We start from the raw sequence: 18,781 nt of genomic DNA on the forward strand, positions 1-18,781 counted from the left end.
TTTTAGTAGGTTTACATATATATTTATACAAATACATAGATTTTTTTTACATAAACAATATACTGTATCATTCTGCCTTTTTCATTTAACAATAGTTTTAAAAATATTGTTGCTTCCTAATACATTTAATATAGTCCCTTTAGTTTCAATATAGCATTCCATTGTTAAGAATATCCTGCAGAGGCAATTAGCTATTTTCCTGCTGATGGTCATTAAGGTCACTTCACCGAGAGCAACCTTTTATCTGTATTTCCATGTGCACATTTGCCAGTATTTGTTTAGGGTCAATACAGAGAATGGAAACTGCTGGGTTACAGGAAAATAGAAATGAGGGTCTTGGCTGTGCTGTCTCTCTCTCTAGTCCTTGATGCCTTAGGGTGTGATTCCCTTTTCCCTAGCTGGTCTGCTTAGCCTTGCTTCTTGTGTATATTATTTATTTTTATTTCTTTTTGGAGGTTGAGAGGCCAAGAGGAAAAGCTTGCTGTGTTATTTGCAGGCCAGCTTCTTGACTTACCATGGTTTGACTTACGATTTTTTAGCTTCAGGATGGGGAGAAAGCAATATGCATTAAGTAGAAATCATACCTAGAATTTTTATCTTTTCCCAAGTACTGACATTTAGTCTGAAACTCTTACGTTGCTGAACAGCGGCAGTGGGATGATATTACCCAACTGTATGCTAATGTAAGTGTGCTAAGCATGTTCAAAGTGAGCTAGGCTAAGCTGTAATGTTCAGTATGTTAGGTGTATGAAATGCATTTTGAACTTACCGTTTATGGAAATGTAATGTAACCTCCTTGAGTTGAGCATCTGTACATAAATCCAAGTATGTCCTGTGTGTATGTCCTTGGTTGGTTGTGGAGTGACAAAAGATGTGTTAGATTTACCACGGCATCCTTGTCTTAATGCTAAAGTAGCGTAGCAGGAGGGGCTGGTGGCATCTACCTCCGGTAGGTGTTGTGAAACGTAATTGGAGAGGCAGTAGGAAGAAGAGAGGGCAATGAGGTGTGTGGAGGAACAAGAGAGAACCTGTGGACAACAGGTTTTGAACTTGGCAGTGAACTTGAGATTTGCTTCTGTTCAGAGATACTCACTGAAGCACCATGAAATAGTTGTTTGAGTGGGGAGCATAGGCTTTGCAACTGGGTAGACAGATTTGGTTTGAATCTTGTTTTAGGCTTAGCTAAGTCAACCAACCTGCTGTGAACCTGGCTTTCTGTGAAGATCCTTGAGATTAGTCCTAAAGGGTGAGATTCCAGAGGACAGTGGATGTGAAAGGGTCACCTACAGTGTCTGACACTCACTATGCACTAATTGTTTATTCTCTCCTGTGTGTCCCAGTTACTGAGCCTGGTGCTGAGACTAGAAAAGATGACTTAGAGTAGGTCTTGCTTTCAGAGCACTCAGGGACCTAGAAACTGACATGCAAGTAAATGAGCATAAGCAAAATGCTGAAGGAGCCCCAAGGAGGCAAAGTATCTTCAATAAGAGGCACTGGAGGAATGAAAAAAAAAAAAACCATGACTGAATCTTCCCTTTCTCTGGAGCTTAAACCATGCTAGAGCAAGTGGATATTACAGCATACCATTTTTGTTTTTATATCATGTTTATGCCAAATGAATGGTTTCTAATTGTTTTCTTTGTAGAAATTTCAAGAAACACTTTTTTTTTTCCACAGAGTAGTGTGACTCTGCCCAACTTGTGAACTTGGTATTTTGACTTTGAAAATCACTGTATCTTTGTCAATTATACCCCAATAAAGCTGGGGGATAGGGGGAAACATCACCCACTGACCTCCCTGAAGTCATCTGGTTGGTTCTCTGCAGTCCCACAGTGGATGCTGGGCTGGCACAAACAGCACAGTTCTGAATGGGTCTGGGGTTTTAAATTGCTCGATGTTACATATAAGTTAAGGATTTTATTTATTAACTTTTAAAGAGAGAGGAAGGGAAGGAGAAAGAGAGAGAAGTATGGATGTGAGAGAAACGTTAATCGGTTGCCTCTTGGGCCCATAATACAGGTGTGTGCTCTGACTGGGAATCAACGGGCAACCTTTTGCTTTGTGGGACAATGCCCCACGAACTGAGCCATGCTAGGCAGGGCAGGGTATATTATATTTTACTATTCAAAGTGTCATCTTCTGACCAGCAGCATCAGCATCTCCTGGGAACTTGTTAGAAATGCAGAATGTTAGAATCGCAGACCCCACTCTGGATCTGCACTTAAGGATTCCCCAGTGATTCCTATGAACATGGAAATTTGGGAAGCGATGGCCTGAGACAAGTCCAAGTAACTGGGCCCACATCTTTACAACCCCTCTTTGCAGCATTTCCCCACATTCACCCCAGGAACTGCTGTCCCCTATCAAGACAGATTGGAACCCTAAAACAGTGTATGTGAAAAAGACCCCACTGTGCTGAATTGCTTGTGAACTCTGAGAAAAAAGATACTAAAAAGGGCTCCTGGTGGCTAACTGGGCTCAAATTAAAAAAACAATCCCTGTCCCCCCAAACACACACACAGACACACACACACAGACACACACACACACACACACACACACACACACACACACACACGAAACAGAGCCTAGGAACCATTTCTAGATGGGTCTCTCAGAGAAACGGTATGTCAGGGAGAAGGCTGCACTGAACTACCTCCCTCTGCACTGAACTGCCTGCCTGTGTTGTGTTTCTGCCTTTTGAGTCAGCCCTTTTAAAGGTGTTCCTAGAATCCTTTTTCAGCCAATAGGACTGAGACTTTCCCCATACAACTGGAGCTGCCCAACTATATCCCCATCAATATATCTTCACTTGCTAGATGGCTCAATTCTGACCAATCAGGATAGTGCCTTTGGACTAATTAAACTTCCGGGATTTGGGTCCTTATTTACATAAAGATGGACTGATCAGGGACCTAGGGAGGACTTCAGTGTGTTTAAGCCAACTTCACTCTGGCTCTTTAGAGGTACTTTCCCTTTCTACTGAAGACTCTGTTCCTCAGCTGAGCTGAAACACTAAAGATACCTCACAGGAGTGGAGTGGAGCTGACCAGTTCATGGCAAAGCAGACCACTAAGATGCGGAGCAGAGCTGTCTTAGCTAGGGAGGGGCCTGCTGTATCACTACTGAACTCTTCATAGCCATGCTAAGTCACTATTGGGCTGTTTTGCACTAAACTTTCCTTCTTTACCACACTCAGATTGAAGATTGCTGTTGATGTTGTATTGCTGCAGATGTCCATCGGCCTACAGTTTTTAGGGAGGCCTCTACTTTCAGCCCAGGAATCAGCACTTTCTTTGTTAAGTAGGTGAAAATAGATGAAAAAAAGGGAAGATGATAGTCCATATTTTGTTTATAATCTAAACAGCTGTGGTTTTATGGTTGGAAATTCTCCTTAAGGCTTTTTAAGTCTTTCTTAAAAGTAAGCTGTGTGTACAACTCTCCTTTTCTTGGTTAGACAAAATGAAATGGGTTTTGAAAATTGGAGATGGATGAATGAGGTTTTTATACATCATCACTTGCTTTTACTTATCAGCTCTTGTTCTGTTCACTTGCTTCTGGAGTGAGGCATTTTTAATAAGGAGAGGAATTTAAAAAGGGGGTCAGGGATACCAAAACACAGAAAGAAAAATTCTGCTAAGCTCTGTAGGTTTTCTCAGTTCTTTAAAGTGCTTGAAAAGTAATATTTTGTTGTGGCTAAATCTAATTAATAGCTAGCTGGTACTCATCAAAACCTCATTTCTTTCAACCTTGAAGGCAGTTGGAAAGATACACAGATCTGTGTATTATCACAGCAAACAAATTCTCTTTTTTCCTTAATCACTTAGAGCTTTATCAGCAATGTAAGCAGCAGATGGACAGCCGTGTTTAAAAAAAATAAAACACATCTCATGGTTTTCACTGTGGCATGTAATGAATGTATATTCATTGATAGGATCATGTTCAAAATATTTATATATAAATTTGAAACCTGAGTCTAAACTGTAGTAGGCATGGTTCTTAACTGAGTATCCAGCCTGGGCCTGAGTTTTTGGATGGAATCAGCAAGTCTTTGGAAGCCTGTTCTCTGCCCTGTAGGGCTTCATGAGGATGCTGTGGATGGACTGGATTTAAACAAAAAGAGAGGATGACAGTGTTCACCTAGGAGGAGGACACGGGAGGATTACAGCACAGGGACCTGCACCTGTGCCTTTGCGGGGTGCAGCTCTGGGCTGCTGGTTGCATGGGCATTTCTTCCATTTTGAGCAGACCTAGTATGAGTTGACATGGTGGCCAATGTGCTGATGGGCTCAAGTAAATTAGGTCAGGCCTTCATTGTAGCTCTTGGATGCTGGGAGTCCTAGTAGGAGAGAAACAGCGATTGCAAATACTGCTTATTTAGAGGACAAGAGCCACTTCCGAAGGCTGTCCCCAGCCCTCCTCCAAATCAATTATTTCTATTGAAGCACACCCAGAACTTGATGTTTCATGTTTGTTAGGTAGACTGTTACACAGTTTGGCAAGAATTTATTAAGTGCCTACTTTGCACCAAGTCCTTGGTACTGCAGTTAAGCCTTAGAGCTGCTGTTCAGTTGCCTATGCCAATGGAGCCAGCAACATCCCTCAGCACTTTGCTTTGTATGTCTGTACTTAATCTGTGGTAGTAATCTGGCAGCCCTGCTTTCAAGCCTGACTCTTAACAATACAGCATGACAAAGAAATCTGCACAGTGTGTTTGGGGAAATGGCTTATAGGAAGAAACGCGATGTTAGGACAAAATTGGCCTGATCGGTACATAGCTAAGGCTGAGATTGACAGGGCATTGTTGTAACTAATGCTTTTTTAAAAAACTATTCCTAATCTGTTGTGGGAAAATGAAGGAGTTTTTCTTAATCTGGGTGAAAAGTGAGAAAGCCTGTCTGTTTACAGATGTTGTCATTTAGTCAAAACACACAAATGACAGTCTACATTCTTTGCTTTCCATCTGGACATACTGTACGTGGCTGAGCTGTGATAATCTCCCACCTCCCTGGACAGAACCGAGCAAGACGTGGGTGTTTCCTTTGTGGCCCGAATGTAGCAGCGTTGTCAGCCATGAACTCTTTGCTTCCACCATGTGTGGATGGTGAGATCAGAACAGTCCTACTCATGTTTTAGTAAATTTATTAATTTTGCAGATGGAGAGAAAGGTCTGATTATATCGTGGTACTTAGCTGCTCAAAGATGGTAATTTAAATAAATGTATTGAAACTCTAAAGTGTCTTTTCTTGGAGCTGGGAATGTGTCTTCAAAGTGTTTCCAAGAAGTGTCAGTAATGTCACTTCTTGGGTGTTTTCCAAGAAGTGTCAGTAATGTCACGGTTCTAGGAAAGGGCCTAAATGTCACAATTTGGGTAAAGAGGTATTTCTTATGGCTTCTTGAGGGGAAGGTGTAAGAGAATTTCATTTTAAATTTGGAAGTCTTTGACTCTTCTACTAAAAGAAATAATTAATGTTATATTCATCAGGTAGTAGACAGAGTACCATTTATATATACACGGCACCTGTCAAGCTGTGGGTGTACATGTGTCTGAGATTCCCATATATCACTGAATTTGGGTCATAGAGTCTTTATTATTTTTGTAGATTTGGGTAACTGGTTTGTGTAATGGGCAAGAAGTCTAGCTAATGTAAAAGATAGAAAATTTATGTTGAGTTTCTTTAAACGAAGTTTGATGCAGCTACAGACTGACTTGTTAGCGGCATTTTATTATTATTTTTTAACATTATTGGGCTATGAGAGATTTTTTTTTCAAAAACAAAGGATAGATCAATTCATTCTGGTCCCCAGTGAATTTCAATAGACTGATTTATAGAAAAGCTTCCTGACAAGGAATTAGAAAGAACCTGTCCAGTGTGCTGTCCCTGACTCACAATATAGGTATGTTGGTATTGACTTCGGAGCTCTGGCCATTGCTGCCTTTACTTATTAAGAAATGCTAAAAAGAAGTCAGATTTAAAATGTTAAGAATGGCTGATGAGGCCAATAACAGACAGATTCCAGGCCGCAAATAATAGTGCCAAGGTGTCTGATAGGTGTGCAGGCCGTGACTGTTTACAGCACACGTGTTCAGGGTGGCCTGTTCCCCCCAAGGCCAGTGGGAAGGAGTCAAAAAAGGGAAAAAAGACACCAGAGAGGATTCGGTGCTCTGGGGCCTCCACATGGCAACAGCAGGAGCACAGGCCTATCCCTCCTCACTTTCCTCCCCTCTGTGAAGTGAGCCTGCTTTTTCTATATCTTGCAGTGCAGACACCAGTTGCTCACAGGGTCTCAGATGCAGACAGAGGGGAACATAGAGCAGGAGGTAGTGATGCTGATGCTATCTTCTTGGTGGATTGCTTGACTCTTTCACCAGTTGAAGGACACCCATTTGGTATTCCTTGCTTCCAGGCACAGCGTGATCTTCAGCTTATCCGCTGTGGGAACCACAGTGAGCTGGAATGAGAGTGAATGGGGACAGCTGGGCACAGCCATGATGGCCAGCATGTTGGAGTAGATCATGCAGGGTCAGGCTGCGGCCACATACACTGTGCTGCCCGTTGGGGTGGAGATGATCACATTGCTGTCATGCACGGTGGTGATGAGATGTCAGCCCAGATAGATGTCAACATTGGATAGGTGTGAGGAGGGGCCTCTGTCCGTCACCAGCTTGTTCAAGAAATGGTACTATGTGACCTGCTACCCGACCTCCTGCCCAGCTCTGTTCCTGCTTCATGACCTGCTTCTAGACCTCCTTGTTTAGATCTGTTACCACTGAGCTTCTTCAGTACAGCCGTCTTCTTCCCTTTGAACACCGTCTTCACTCTAATGTTCAGCTGGCTCTGAAGAGCAACAGTGTGTTCTCCAGTATCACTTGAATAACTTAAGACTGAAAGTTCTCAAAGTTGAAGGGGTCAAGAAGCACGGGGAGTCCAGGTAGAATGCCCTGACTGGAGGAGGGCTGCTCTGGACATTTAGAGCCCTGTCTTTCCCAATCATGTGACAAAACCGATCTGATGTGAAATGTCATCATAATTCTCTGAAGGTGCAGAACTTCCTTTTCAGTGGTCCAAAGTTGTCACTCCTTACCGAGCCTTTTAGAACTTTCTTCACAAACACAATCTCATTTTTCTCCATCATGTGCACATAGAGGTCCCTGAAGGGCTGGTGCAGTCTGGCATCTGGATCTTCTTGATGACAAGAACACTCCTTGGGGAACTTAATTCTACATTAGCTGCTAGCTGGCAGGTGCTAGTGTGCATGATGGTCTGGGTGTTCGGCAGCACACAAGTCTTTAGTCCAGAAGTGGTCACTGGGCAGTGCCCATGCAGAGAGAGAATAGGTTCTCCCGAACTCCTTGGTGCTTCCCCAGGGCTGAAGAGACAGAGGCTGCTGTACTTGGCCCTCCTGGATGGGGTGGCTGAGCCACAGTCCGAGTCTGCGCTCAGCCTTTTACTCAAGTTGACATTCTCTTGTTCCATTTCTGTAGTTGATAAACGAGGACATAGATCAGAAAAACAGTGATGCTATTCACTGCCACGGGGGCCTTTAGGGTCATCTCCTTATGTGGCGGATGCCGGCCAGCAGTATCCATCTCTGCTGCAGATGCTCGTCGAAGCACAAGAAAAACATACACAGAGATAACCAGGTCCTGTGGGGAAATAGGGACAGAAGGGCCACTCTCTTTAGTGGGGAGCTCCTCGTCTCTATTCCCAAGCAGATTTTTATTGAGAATACAGACTTAGTTTATGGATTCACAGTCTGGCAGAAAAGATCAAAAGAAGTAGGTGACTTACAAAGGTGCAGGCAGAGCCCCCGCTGTGTTTTATCATTTGAAAGGTCTAACAGGGCTCAAAGGGCTAGTTACGGTTTTCTGTCTGTGCCTTCAAATTGTAATCTAATAACATCCTCCAGCAAACAGATCTCACAGGATCTTGCATATTCTATGTCCCAGGCCTGATTACCCCAGGGGTCGGCTGTTTCTGGTCTGGGCTGCACCGCCCCTGCTATTTCCGCAGGCCTGAGTCAGGCAGAGGAGACAAAGGCAGCCAGGAGACTTGGATTACTCACTTCTAAGAACCAAGGACTCAGGCTTTGACAAAGCCAAGGGGGCAGGGACTGATGTCCATCACCCCTTCATTTCCACAGGCCCGAGTCTCTTCCCAGAAGCCTCCACGTGATCATGCCTGTCTTAGATGATTGATTCCCTTCATGGGAAATCTTACCCGTCATTGGCTAACTGATCAAGCTTAGGAGATCAGGCACAGAATAGGCAGCGTTCATGCCAGGGAAATACATTTTGTTTCCTTAGTGGCTCCTGGTCTGGAGGTCTCTCACTCAGCCTAAGTCACAGGGGGTTACAGCTTCCTGAGACCAGGCAGGGCGGCCCCCAACATCCTTACCCTACCTCCCTTGCTGCCACGCACAGTGACTAACCTGCACCCAGTGCCTTGGTGCCCCCCCCCCCCCCCATTGTGGCCAGGACCATTGTACTGGACTGCTGAGCAGCAGTCAGTGCCATTGTATTTTCTAGGAAAACTTGAAACATTTTAAATATTTTTGAAAAGAAAGCTTTTTTATGTTTCTGTTTAATTTACACCTACCCCACCTTAAAGCAAAATCGATTTAGGAAAGAGGACAATGAGATTTGAAACAAATTTGAACACTATCAATTTGTATTTGGTTTCAGCAGTGTGGAAAATAGATGCTTTTTAGACTAGTTTTCAGTAACTTGACCAAAACATATCTTCAATAGCTGCTTATTTTGAAAGGCTTAGATTAAGGCAAAAAACCAGTATATCTGTGGTCAACTTCATATTCTTGACTCCCCTAAAATTAGTTTGAACTTTGTTTTTTCTTTGTATATGAAAACACTGAATATCCACATTTGGCTTAAAAATAAGTGGTACTTTATGTTTACATCATGTTTCTTATATGAGTATGGAACAACGTAGATACTCATTTCTACAAGTAATGGGATAATTTTGAGAAAGAAAGCAAAAGATCAACTTTCACCAGTGGTTTTAGACTTTTTTTTAAAATAGATCCTTTCTTCAAATTTGATATTTCTTGTTGAAGCACAGAACGTGAGGCATAGACTATCTTATTTATCTGACAGATGATTTGGGAGGTGGTACATGAGGCTCTTGCATGAGGATTTAAAACAAGGTGTTTTTGATGGAGTCCAAACTTTCATTCCTGCTGAGAATCCTGAAGTCTGCCGAGTCTGAGACCCATTTGGGGTGACAGCAAGTTAGTGGTAGAAGTAGGCTTGAAATCCCCTTGGCTCAGTTGCTAGTTACTGATTGTTCCTTTTAGATAGAAAGGATGATGAACAAAAATGGTAATTGCACATGTAAATTTGGAGTTTCAACTGCTTTTCAGAATGGAATAATTTTCTCAAGGTTTTTATGCCATTTAACCCAACTTTTAGTAACTGTACATATCACCAAAATAAATGGTACAGAACAATCAATGTCAAGTTTCACTTTCCCTGGTGTGTTAGCGGTAGAATACTGCAAAACTGCCCATATTTTTAAAGTGGCCAGGTTCACTTGTTAAAGGGTCTGATTTAATCTTTTTACCTTGTTTGGTGTTAGGTCATTGTCCTAACATTGATAAATTTGTTTTAACATCCGATGTGTTGTTTGCTTACATCATGTTTAATTTAACCAGTTACAATGGATCAATCTGCAAGGGCATTGAAGATCCTTCAAATATTTCTTTGAAATGGGTTTTGTCAGTTTTATTTTTTGCCACATTTTGATATTTAATATGAAATAGATGGAGAGACAGAGTGGCTGTGTTAGTTGTAATTGGACTCATTTTACTAATATGAAATTTACCCCCTTTAAGCATTTGGAACCATTATCTTGGAGTATAAAACAAAACAAAGCAACACTCTAGCATGCAAAGTCCACTTAAAGGGCACAGTTTTTGCCACAGTTTGTTTTTCTTTACAAACTAAGATAGGTCTTTGACATCAAGGGACATTGGCCATGGAAGGAGCTATTGGTGTGGAAGAAATGGAATTTTGCACATGCTTGTTTTGAGATTGGCTGCTTCTGTGTAGGGTTGACTGGTGAGAGTGGTAACAAGCTTAAAATGAAATAATGCCCTTTTGCCAACACCATCTTGATTCTTCTTGTGTGGACTGCTTGCGCCAATGCAGACACATAAGAAAAGTGAAACAAGGAATTGATAAAGACATTAAGCAGCTCACTGTCTGGCTAGGAATGTTGATGAAATTCATCAAGTTCACATTTCCCCTTGGGTGTTTTTACTCGCCAGGGAAGCAAAGGAGTGGTCCGGCAAAGGAGAGAAATTGACAATGGGTTTTCTTGCTTGAGCGAGACAGTGCAGCTAGTGTCTCTGTCGTTTTACCATGAAGACTCCTTTTATTATCCATGAATCAGGACACGTGACTGGTCATCCTGTGCTGCCCTCTTCCTGTCTCTTATTTTAGAGTTTATTAGTTGATGATAGAGTGGAGGTATATTAGACACATTCATTAAACTCAGGAATCACTTAAGTTGTAACTCCACTTAAAGTCGGGAGACCACTGCCCAAGAGCTTGGGTGCAGTGACCTGTAGTGGGGCCACAGCAGAAAAGGTGAGCTTGGATGTCACACTAGTTTCTAGCACTGCTGTAACAGGGTACCAGAGTCTGGCTAGTTTAAACAACAGAAATTTGTCCCACAATTCTGGAGGCCAAAAGACCAAATGAAGCTGTGGACAGGGTTGGTTCCTTCTGAGGGCTCTGTTCCATGCCTGTCTCCAAGCTTCTGGAGGTTTGCGGCCAATCTTTGGTGTTCTGTGGGCTTGTAGAAGCATCATCCTGATTTCTGTCTTCATCTTCACACAATGTTCTCCTGTGCATGTGTGTCTGGGTGGAGATTTTCCCTTTTTTATAAGGATGTTGTATTGCATGAAGATCAACTCTAATGACTTCATTTTTTTTAGTCTTTACCCTAGGATATGTTTTTATTGATTTTAGAGAGAGAGGAAGGGGAAGATGGGGAGAGGGAGGAAGAGAGAGAGAAACATTGATGTGAAAGAGAAAGGTCCATTGGTTGCCTCCTGTATGTGCCTTGACTGGGTATGTGCCCTGACCCAGGATGGAGCCCACAACTTTTAGTGTACAGGACGATGCTCCAACCAACTGAGCTGCTGGACCAGAGCCCTAGTGACTTCATCTTAACTAGTTATTTCTGTAATGACCCTATTTCTAACTAAGGTCACACTCTGAGGTAGTGGGGTTAGGGTATATAGTTTGGGAGACAAAGTAAGAATAGTTTCAGTTAAGGTTCGTATTCAAAATTGGTGAACATCTGTGTTTTACAGTATTTTTTCTAGGTGCTTTCACATATCCTGTGTTCTTTACCACAACAAACAAATATATTCATGTTTGTGAAGGTTGTAGAGACTTTATAATAGAACAAAATACAGTAAATCCTATAGATGAGCAGGAACACTTTAGTCCTCCACTCAGTTTCTCCTTCCTTTCCTTCCTCCCTCCCTTCCTTTCCCCTCCCTCCCTTTCTCTTTTTTAAGGTTTTATTTATTCTTAGAAAGAGGGGAAAGGAGAGAGAAAGAGAAGGAGTGCCATTGTGACATTCTTTTGAGTTAATAAAACTATTGTAATAATCATACCCTGCATTTTTTTCATGCAAACAACATAAACCTACTTTTGCCCACCTATATACAATACAGTTTTATTAACTATTGTTGCCTTGCTGTGCATTATGTTTCCATCCCTCATTTATTTTATAACTGTAAGTCTGCACCTTGTGATCCTTTTACCCATTTTGCCTGTCCCCCGACCCTCCACTTCTGGCAACCAACAATCTGTTCTCTGTATCTATGAGCTTGGTTTTTAATTTTGTTTTGTTTTTAGATTCAATATATAAGTATTTTGATTATATCTCAATTTTAAAAAGCATGTAGAAAATGAAGAAAAAAATATTTTCATGCAAAACCCCCAAAAATCTTACTTGAAGTCTTAATCTACAAAAAAACACTTTTAAAAAGATCTCACTGAATCAGGATAGAGGCTTCCAGTCAACCTCCCTGCCCCCTTCCTTGCTTGTGTTCTCTTGCCCAGAGCATAGTTGGAAAAGACATTGAGAAATGTATACATGTGAGCGTGTGTGCTATTTGGTGAGAGGTTTTTTCATGTAGAGGGAAATTGGAAAAAGTAAGAATGTTATACTCTTTAGATAATCTCAGGTTATTTGTGGGCTCAAATCAATGTTCATGGTTTATTCTTTTATTTATTCAACAAAAATTGAGTGTGATTTGTGTAAAATGTTGGGAGATTGAAAGATCAATGAGATACAGTCTCTTCCATAAGAGTTTAGTCTCCATCCATCCATCTATCCCTCATATTTATTGAGTGCCTACTATTTGATATACCTTGTTTAAGATATTTGAAAAAGTACAAAACTAACAAGTGCCACCTGCCTCTTTGGGGCTTGTGTTTTATTGTGTGTGTGTCGGCGGGGGGACTAATACTTTAGAAGAGGATGAGTGTCAGGAGGAAGGAAAGAAGGTTAAGGGAAATGGGGAGTTTGGTAGGTGTCACTTATTTAAATAGACCTCATTTGGAAAAGTTGTCGTTGGATAAAGGTGTGAAGGAGGTAAAAGGAGGTAAAGTTTAGCTCGTGTTATCTGGGGTACAGAGGGGACAGACAGCTCACTCTCCTGCATAATCTCATTTGGACCCCACAGTAACCCTTAAGAGGAGGTACTGTTATCATCTCAACACTGAGCTCAGGCTAAACTTGTCCAGAATCAAGTGTCTAGGCAGTAATGGTGGAATCACAACCTTTGGATGCAAGATGCAGCTGGCTAATTGGACAAATGTTTCTCTGTGACTGTGTTTAATGGTTTCTGTTGAATGGCTTCAAATTTCTGTTGCAGGCCCTCCTAGTCTTTGCTAGCCTGTATGTGCCAGAGAGGCTGAAGCTGTATCTGTCTTGCTCACTGGGCTCTCCAGAGCACCTCAGTCGTAGTTGTTGCTCATTATATCTATATTGATGGACCAAGAAGGTAAAATAGATCCGTAGTCAAGATGGCAGTGTAAAGTTGCTGAAGAATTTACATGCATGACTCATGGACATGAACAAAGGAGGAGGGATGCTGGAGGGGAGTGGAGGGTGCTGGGTGGAGGGGGTAAGGGGGAAAATTGGGACAACTAATAGTATAATCAATAAAAGATAAGTGAAATAAATTTAAAAAGAAAAGGATAAAATATGGTCTCCCCACACCCTGTAATTAGAGAGAGGATTAAATATCCAAGCCAGCACTGATAGATACCACACAATTGAGAGAGGAAGGAATAAGACCAGCATCCTCATGGTACCAGCCAAGCATCAGCTTTGAGTTGGAATTGGGAAGCTCCCTGCAGCTGGGGCTCCAGGTTGCTGCTTCATGTGCACAGCTTCTAATTTTCTCTGTGGGTCACACTAAATAGTCCATTGTTCATCAAGAAGAAAGGAAATTGATTTTAAATTACTCCTGTATTACTTAAAAACCAAAGTGCCACAAATGCTTTATGGGATCAGGGAGAAGATAGGCCCAGGGTTTTAGCTGCACTAAAACCTGCTTAATTAACCGGACACTGTCTATTACCATCTGACAGCTGGTGTGACTGGTCTTCTGCAGAGGGGCTTGGTTTTGAAGTCCACACTCCCAGGGCCACAAGGCCAGAGGATTTCTGCTCTGCCCACCCTTTCTTGGGCCAGGGAACTGCTTGTGCAGGCTTGTGAGACTCTTAGATTTTGAGGAATTTTGTGAGCTAGTTATTTTGTTTATTTAATTTTTCTTGATTAACTTTTAGAGAGGGAGAAACCTCAGTTTGTTGTTTTACTTATTTATGCACTCACTGGTTGATTCTTGTATGTGTTCTGAGGATCAAACCCACAACCTTGGCATATTGGGACAATGCTATAATCAACTGAGTTACCTGGCCAAGGCCTGTGAGCTGGTTACTAAACAGTCTTTTCAAGCAAAATTATGGAAATCTATAATTGAATTATATTTAAGAAGTACAGTAGTAAATGCCCCAAATGTATCACTTCCTAATTATTTTAGTACAGTTTACTGTTATCTATGCTCTTGAGCCTTTGTCTACTGTATGTGTATGGTGGAAATATTCTACGATGATGGGTTGAGATGCAGTGTGGCATACTGGTATTTTGAGGTTAGCTGTGGTGGGACTGTTTACTCCATGGTAATCAGCAAATGCTACAATTCAACCCCCACCCAGAGCTGGATGATAAATATTTACAAATACATTACTGATTAGGGCCAACCTCTGTATCAGTTTGCTAGGAGTGCCATATAAACCTGGTTTAAACTTGGTTTAAAACAACAGAGCTTTATTGTCTCATAGTTTCAGAGTCTAGTCTGGAGTCTAGAAATCCAAGATGAAAGTATTGACAGGGTTGGTTTCTTTCTGGAGGCTCTGAGGGGAAATCTGTCCCTTGCCACTACCTAGTTTCTGACCTTGCTGTCAATCCTTGGCATTCCTTGACTAGTAGGTGCATCACTGCAATCTCTGCCGTCATCTTCACGTGGTGTTCTCTCCCGTTGTCTCTGCCCTCACAGGGCCATCTTTCTGTCTGTGTAGGTGAGAAGATGGAATTGTAGGTGAACTTTGTTCACTGGCCAGGATCATAGAACTGGTCAAAGAGACAGTTGAGAGAGGGGTTCTGGTCTTTTTGGACCCAAAGACCCTTTTTGTAGGGCCCTACCACACTCTGTTCTTCAGCAGATCTTCCATTTGATAAATGGGCACATCCCATTCCTGATCCTTTTGGTTGGTTGAGGTGTTAATCAGGCATATATTTATTTTCTCATTCAGTTAGTAAGTATTGTGAGAGCCTTGACAGTGTGCCAAGGACTATGTTAAGGGATGGGTTGTGACCTTTAAGTAGATATTAACAGCTCAGACCTCAGAACTAGACCTAGGGAATATTGCATTCAATTATCAGTTGAAAAGGAGAGAAATCAACTCATAGTAGCTCAAGCAGATAGAAGAGCTTACTGGTGTTACAATGCAAGGGTGTAGTGGGTTCAGTCATGGCTAGATCAGGTCAACTTCAGATCACCTGCAGACGTATATATAGAATTACTATATTCCTTATTTCCAAGGAAAGAAACTTTCCTTGAGTGTAGATATTATGCTTTACTCTTAGTTATCAAGACTCGGGTCACATTTGGCTGGACCAATAACTGGACAGGCTTAGATAATGTCTGTACCACTGTCACCAACATAGAAGTGAAAGTACCCCTCATAGCCTCCCAGAAGGGCTTTCTTTTAGGAAAGATGAGTCTTTGCCAAGATCATTGGGCAGGTAAAAATAAGATACCCACTTGGGAACCTGGAGTGATAGGCACGCCCTAAGTGGATCACCTTGGTATAATTTCAGGGCTCTAGAATTAGAATTCCTTACACCTGCTTCCTCAACACCATAGATGGTGTAACAGAAGTGGTGTGGACAGCCATCTGTGAAATAAAAGCTTTGGGTGTGTGGTGGACCCTGGTCGGTTATTTTAGTATAAATTCTCTGTCTTTTTGAAATGGGTCTCCTTTAAAGACATGAACATTGTCCTGAGAGAATGCCGCATGAATTCAGAAGTCAGATCAAACTATGTTCTTTGGGATTCATTAAAACTGAAATGCCTGGGGCCAGATGCTAGCCAGATGCATCAAACACTGCACTAAATCAGAGGCTACACCAAGCTGGATCTCTCTGATGCTCTCATTTGATAAGTTTTTTCTTTACCACGAAAAGGCAGCTCCGCAGACTCTTTAACTCTCACATGACTTTTGTGGGGGTCAGAAGCATCTTGAGGATGTAGCTAGAAAACTTTGATTATTAACCTGACTCTTCTGTTTCCCCCTCAGATTAAATTCTCTGAAAACGCCTATAGGTGAATGTTACCCCATTGGGTTTTTCCAGTTTGTGGGCCTACTTTTTCCAGCTGGTTTCTGTGATGACCAGTATGAGGTTGTAAACTGAAAGCCCTCTGGGCTCAGCAGCTGAAGGAAAGAAGTGAGGTAGGCGAGCCACTGGAAGTGGCCAGACGGGAGGACTGTACACAACGTGCCTCTTATGCAAGGCCAGCGCTATTTGACTTGAGCTGATGGCTGCACTGGGGGACTTAGAGTCAGCGTTAGATCATTCCAGTATTTCAAGAGAAAGTAGATACCTTAAATTTCACCTAATTACTCCCGATTAAAATTTTTTGCTAATGACTTCAGTTTTTACTGTATCACGAGGGCTGAAGTAATTGTCTTTTGGCTTTTGTCCAGTTCTCATCTCTGGTCTATATCTTGGCTCAGGTTGGAAGGTCTGTTGGGGATGCTGTTTGATGCCTTCACAGCATCCATCTCTTTCTGAATAGAGCCTCAGTTTTACATTGGTGCCCACCCTCCTCTATGAAGGTAAACTGTCGCTTTAGGGTTGGCTTTATTTGATTTACCTCCATTTTTAGTGAGTGGTTCAGAACTGGCTATGTGATCTGACTCTGTCCAATAGAATGAGAAGATGTGTGGGCTGGGCCCTCCTTGGAAAGCTGCGTCTTTTCTTGAAGCCAGGGAAGCTATGGTCTTTGCTCTGGGTGCTGTTGGGATGTACCACTCACCACTGTTGTAGCTGTCACGCTGTCAGCCTGAGGGTGAAGTCACATTTGAGGAGGGCTAGCCTGGAAAGGAAGGGAAGAATGTGGATTCTTGTTGATATTCTTGAGCTGCTGAAACAACCACCCCCAAAGCCTGTCCTTCCATTGGACGTTGTTTTGTGCAAGATAATGCATTTTTTTCTGGTTGAGACAGTATGGTTAGGGGAGCAGACTAGGGGAGAAACCCCAGTCAGTTTGTAGACCCCATGAATTATTGGAGATAAAGATGGCTTTCCCTGATGCCTGGCTGTCACCAATTTAGAGTTAGGTAATGGAAGGACTTCTTCTTATGTCTTTACTCTGATTCCTTGCTATTGGTCCTTTGGACGATTATCTTGGCTAATACTCCATTTTTCTGTTGAGAAGGTTGAACTCCATGGGGAAGAGGAGTGTCATCAATTACATCCACCTGGGGGTTTCGAGTGAGGAGTGGCATGTGTACCATGTGTTTGCCGCCAATGACTTGTGGTCAGATTTGGCCTAATCATGGACTGAGGCCACTTGCCTCTGTAAAAAAGGTTAGACATTAAGTCTGTAATATTTAAACTATTAAAATATTTATGGAAATTACCCTTCAGGTTGATTAGCCTCATTATGGAAAGAGCCTCATCCTTTAGGGAGAGGCTGAATTGTGTTTAATATAATCCAGAACATTTCAGGACCTTAGAAGTGTATAAAACAGAAAGGGGTCCCTGCCTCACCTTTGCTGTGAAGGCAGATCAACTGGAAGCACCCCACCATCTCTAAACATTCCAGGTGTTTCTTCCTTATTTTTCAAGTAGGAAATAACATTGCATTTAAAAATGTTTTCTTATTTCTGTCCATGTATGTAGGTTATTCTTCCCAACCTTTTTTCAGTTGTTAAAAATTAAAGACTGCCCTTTTACTGTTAATAGCACAGATAAGCTTGACCATACACAATTGCTTTTCAGATTTAAATGTTTTTATTTGATTTAGTGTGGAAAGGCAATGTGATATGTGGGGTAGAAAGTGTGGACTCCGCTGCCACACTGCCTGAGTGTGAATCCCAGCTCTGCAACTGACTGGCAATGAGACTGTGGCAAATTGTTTGATTCCTTTGTGCCTCAATTTCCTCATCTGTAAAATAAGAGTAGTTATTGTGCTGACCTTGTAGGGATGTGAGGATAAAGGATTCAATACACAAGTCCATTTAAAGTGCTCAGAACAGTGCCTGGTGCACAGTAAATGCTGTGTGTGTTTGCCATGAGTATCATCACAATCATGGTAATAAAATACGCAATGCTACTCCTGGCTGTGGCATCAGGCTCTGCTAAGAGGTTTTGAAAGACCTGAATCATTTGGTAGATGTAGTGTCACTGTCTCTGAGGTTATAAGTGATTTATTGCTGGGTGTAAAAAATTGTCCTGGGAGGTAAAGATGGGGGAAAGAATGTCCATGGGGAAAGGATGCTGGGCTAAAGCCAGCTGCCTTCACAGCAGACAGATAAAAATATTATATAGTGTGTTTGTCTAGATGGATTTGGCTATACTCAGGCTGATAGTAAGTACAGGAACTGATTGTTACTTAAGAGCTCAACACCAAAGCATGTGGTATTTAACAAGACAAACATTCTCTGTTAAATGACTGTTCCTTTCAAAGGTAGGTGATCCTCTCATGTCATTCACTTAAATGTTATTTATTCTCTTACTCTCTTACTCTGTTTTTCCAAATGGCAAAAGCAGCATGAGTTTTTTAAAAAGCCCAAATCATCTTGTAGTAGTTGAATTGCAAAAGTATAGAGTTTGAGCCAGTGGAACCTGGCTTTGAGTCCTGATGCCATGACCTTGTAAGGACCTTAGACAACTTCTCTTGGACTTAATCTTCTCATCTGGAAAGTGAGGATAACCATTCTCCAAACCTTTCTGTGCACATTAAATGGAATTACGTAGGTAAAGTGACCAGTAAAGGCCTTCCTGGTCTTTTTTATTTTCATCTTTTTTTCTTTTATTTTTAACCACCATCTTGACTACCCATGTGACAAACTTGAAAGCTTTTGGGGGGCATTATGCACGTTGTCCCATTTCTGCTGAGTTTTCTGAGGACGGAGCCTAAGGAAAAGGTAAAAATTTTCTCC

General features: G+C 41.9%; 1 protein-coding gene and 1 pseudogene across 3 annotated transcripts in view; one reads left to right on the plus strand and one right to left on the minus strand.

Annotated features, from left to right (window-relative positions):
• The window catches only part of PTPRG (protein tyrosine phosphatase receptor type G), a 704,882-nt gene that overhangs the window by 29,964 nt on the left and 656,137 nt on the right, over positions 1-18,781 (plus strand). The window lies entirely within an intron of this gene.
• LOC123814304 lies at positions 6,250-7,478 on the minus strand (annotated as a pseudogene).

This window comes from Phyllostomus hastatus, unplaced genomic scaffold (genome assembly GCF_019186645.2).
Source record: "Phyllostomus hastatus isolate PE091 unplaced genomic scaffold, TTU_PhHast_1.1 phas_contig_16, whole genome shotgun sequence".
Lineage (NCBI taxonomy): Eukaryota > Metazoa > Chordata > Mammalia > Chiroptera > Phyllostomidae > Phyllostomus > Phyllostomus hastatus.